We start from the raw sequence: 4,875 nt of genomic DNA, 5'->3' as shown, positions 1-4,875 counted from the left end.
GAGAGAGAGAGAGAGAGAGAGAGAGAGAGAGAGAGAGAGAGACCCATATTTTTAAATAATAAAACTTTAAATTAAATACAAAAAAAACATAAAAAAATGTATTAGAATGACATTTTAGTTTTTCGAGGGATCAAAATCAGAAACAAACTTGTCCAAAATAACGGTCAATCCAAAAACTTGTGGTTTAGACCAAATTCTAGAAAAAATGAATACCATAGAGACCATTTTTTGCAGTTTTGTCGAAAGAAAGAGAGAAATTTAGATTATCAGAAGACAATGTAACGAAAACCTTTTATAAATATGAATGATAAGGTAATTATGATTTTATATAAGCATAATAGATAAGGTCTTGAACAGACTGGAGTGTCTACAACACTTTAGAAGGCGTTGGAATAAAGCTAATATACATCTCTATAAATATAAGCGAAAATTCTAAAGCATTTAACTCTAATTGAACTTCTCTTGAAAACTTGTGATCTGCTCCTCGTCTGTATGTAAAATCCATGAACGGGGTCGAATTAGTTAGAGTCATCAATAAGCTAAGCAACAGAGTAGTACCTTCGTAACTTACATACTCTACTTTAATAAAATATCACATAAGCAACAAGATGACCAATTAGTGAATTAGAGTCATCAATAAGCTAAGATCTACATTAATTAAACTTTAATATAAAAGATTGTCAAGATCAGATCAAAGCAAGAAAGTTACTATAAGTTGGCCTCACCTTATCCAATTTTGGTTCCCATCTTTTGCTCCAGTAACGATACATTCCATTAAAAACAAATAGAACTCATCCACCGATGATTGTCCTTTAGAGAGTATCTGGCATCTGTATAGTAATTAGAACATCAAGCATCCCCAAAAAATTTGAAGGCTAGTTTGGGAATTAGTAAAACAACAAGGCTTTGTAAGTTTCTCATTGGGCTGTTACAATTGGACAAAATGACAATAAGGAAGAGTTCAATCGGCTTTAAATTAAATTCTTTATGACCCCTGTGAGATGCCAAATCAACATCGGCGTTTGTTTTCTGGAGTCTTGTTAAATGGGAATGGAGTATACTTTCTAGCAGTCCTTACAATTGTGCATTCTCAAGAAGGATTTTCTTCCTAAAACAAATTCTACAACATCTCACTTTTTTGTTTATCTTCTCACCAGGTACATTTTAAATTGCGATTTACGTACAAAACTTCCATAAATGATGCGACCAGACCATTGCTTCCAGGCTGACGAGAATCATTAAAAACCTCGACAGTCTTCAAACTGCTATGAATTAACAACCTTAGTCCAATCTTTAGTTGAATATTTCTCAAGGGTACAACATAAACTTTATATATAAAATCCTGTTCAGTCAACTAGTGTGATGTTCCTTGAAGACGCAACAAAAAATTTCAGAAACATTCAAGTTCAACTATCTATGTGATTCTTCATTCACAACAAGTAGAATGATATTGTTATTTGAAGTACACAAAATTCCATTACGTAGCCTTTAGTATATGAAACAATTAGTCGAACATAAGTGTATTTTGCTCCTTCCCGCCTATTCAGTCAGGTATTAAGAACAATCTCATAGATATCTTGTTCTTGTTGATTTTTCCACGCATAACCTATTTAAATAATCAGAGAAGTTCGTAAAGCATCTTTTTTTTCTTGAATATTATCACTTTTTTCATGTGGCCGACTAGATGTATCTCTACTAGTCTGTGATAAAGAAATGATTAAAAATGGGTTCCAGCTCCAGGTTCTTATCTTGAAATGGAGTAAAGTAGGCCTTACTTACACCCATAAAGAAAAATCTCTACGAATCCGAAGAAATGGGGGCATGATCATCATCTGGATAAATAAATAGTGGGTAGGAATTGTTTCAAATATTATTATGGAGTTACATAATAGTGGGTAGGAGTTATTACACCCATTCACTAGTATATGTCGACTAAAGAACTAAAAAGCCCCAACTTAGACGTGAGTCATGCAAGTAGGCCATTAAAGTGTATATTAAATGAGAAAGAATTAAGGTGTATGACACCCAATTTTCGGATTACATTTGTAAAAGTAAGAATTAAAGTGGAAAAAAAACATATGTCTAAATCTAGTAGATATCTAACATATTAAAGCAAGGTATTTTTTAATACATGCTTTAAAGTGATGTTTGTCAAACCACATATTAATTACCATGTTTTTGGTGTATCATATCAGCGTCATTATTTCCTTCTCCCCATAAATATGATGAATGTGGTACCACGTATTACCACAAAATTTATTTTTTCAATTAAACAAAATATAATTTAATAAAATAAAACTATATAAAAATAGTTAAAGGAAAGTACTTCATTTCTCCATCCGGTTGTCATTGTTGAGACGTCGTCTTTTCTTTTTTAACTCGTGCTTTTCATTTTGCTCGTCTTTGGGGTTGGATGGTTTGGGTTGGGTTTCCCATATAATTTTGGGTTTAGGTTCGGGATCAGATTGGGTTTCTTGGACAAATTCAATTTCCGATGTTGGGGGTTGGCTTCCAGAAACATATTCGGAGAGGGGGAAAATTTTATAACATAGTTGGGTTAAAAGGTTGCATCCTCTAATATTTTTGTGGAGTTTGTTGGTAGTAAAATTATTGGGGTTGTGGTTGGGGTCAAGGCGAAATCATAGATGGATCAAATTGCGGCTAGTAATTTAACAAATCCAAAGGACGAACATTTTGCACACAATTTGTTTCTAGCAGTAAATTGAAGGTTGTTTGGATTTATTTATGGAGAACAAATGTTTTAGAGGTTTTGTAAGAACTGAAAGCGTTGGTTGTGTTGTGAAATGTGATATAAAATATAGTATATATAGTGTTTATTTAAAAAAATATAAAAAATCAACATATAGCCGTTTTAAATGGCAAAAAATCTCAAAGGTTACAAAATTGAAACAAATGGTGCGGCAAAGGTTCTTGGTGCAGTGGGCTTACCGCACTCCCAACCCTGATCGATGTCGTGTTCACTGCATGCCCGTGGTAACATGTTACAACTGTTGGGTGTGGTATAGAAGCGCTCCGTATAACAACCCAAAAACAGTGGTAAAAAATTTTATTTTAAGATCCAATAGTTTCATTCATGAAGTAGTTCAAAACCATCACCAAAGGTAATATCAAATATCATAGTACAAATATCCAAAAAAGGCGAAAATCATAAGGAGAGGATGTTGTGCCATCAAGTCGGGCTCTTCCCTTTTATACCGGAAGTACCTAAAACCATAAACATAAATTGTAAGCACAAGGCGAAGTGAGTTTCACCAATGTACCACATACCAAACAAATAAATTAGGCCTAGCTTAGAGGTATATTCCAACTCAATAAACAAATATGGGTCCTGCCCTGGGGTTTATATCAACCCGATCATACCATAATGGGCCTAGCCCTGGGTTTATTTCAACCTGATCATAAAATAGTAGGTCCTACCTTAGGGTGTATTCCAATCCGATCATACAATAATGGGCCCCGCCCAGGGGTTTATTTCAATCCGAACATGCAAACATATATACAACATTCACATAACAACTAGTATTCTACATAACAAGATAATGGGTCGACATTGGTGCCTTCGACCCATGGATATAGTGAGGAGACTCACCTCAAAGACACACGAAATAGCTGTAACAACACGTTACTCCGAAAACCAACTCTACCACTGATCTTTACAAATAGCAATGACTAAAAGTCTGACTACAGTTCGAAAAACCCAAAATACCCCTAATTCAAACTTAGGCAAATCCTGATCAAAGTCAAAAGTTAACCCAGCTACTCGCCACGTCAAGGCCTCCTTGGTCACGACGTGGCCACAAGCCGAAAAAACAAATGGGTCTTGACCAAGCCAGCATGTCGTGGCGACCTCAACCACGCTGTGGTGTTGAGATTGGACAGCTTAAACCGATAAGTTATTTCAAGAGCTCCAAGGCTCAAATCTGATTCTTCCCATGGTATTTAAGGGTGAAGTTTCCAATTTGATCCCTCAAACCCTTCGATAAGCGAAAGTCCCATCCATAACCACTAAGGGTACGTTAATGCATCAAGATTCTCAATAAGCACCAAATCCTTAGAGTTTGTAACAACTCAAATTTTACACAAAAATTTTCAATTATAAAATACCAAAATCAAGTTTGACAACCAAGTTATCAAATACAAAATTATCCCAACACAACAAGTATCATAATTATCAGAGTTCATAAACGTGTCCCAATTATAAATCCTCCAACGTGTTTTTGTACAATCAGACATTCGCCTTCTCACGGTCCTAAGAAGTACCTGCCACATAGAAATCAACATCTATAAGTATTACACTTAGTAAGTTCCCCAAGATACCACATACAACACATCATACAAAAACAACTATGGGTTATCAGCATCCCTGAGGACTATCAGCAGTCTCGATGAGCTAACAGCACGCCTAGTGGGTTATCAGCAACCCCAGCCACATATAAATAGCATAACATAGTCACATCAGCTAGACCCGATAGGTCATCATAAATACAGCTAACCTACCATACAGGTAAGAGTAAGTGAGGAGACTCACCTAATACTGATGAAACGAAAACCTAGCACATGAACTGCCAGATCTAGACTCCGCCTAGTCAGCTAAATAATTATCCCTAATTAATAATTAAGGTCAAAAACCTCACTTGCGAGTCCAAATCCCATGGCTAAACCTTTTAAGGGAAAAAGGACCATTTTGCCTTTCTCATGGTCCAAAAACCCTATAACTTGACCAAGGGTCAAAGTAAACAAAAGTCAACACTCAATGCGTACGTTGATTGTACAACTCCCTACATTAGGCGTACAACAAGTTCAAGACTCATCGGGGAAGGATCATGCTACGCTGCGTGTAGCTAGGAATACGCC

This window comes from Lactuca sativa, chromosome 5 (genome assembly GCF_002870075.4).
Source record: "Lactuca sativa cultivar Salinas chromosome 5, Lsat_Salinas_v11, whole genome shotgun sequence".
NCBI lineage: Eukaryota > Viridiplantae > Streptophyta > Magnoliopsida > Asterales > Asteraceae > Lactuca > Lactuca sativa.
Note: the sequence above shows the minus strand (reverse complement) of the source record.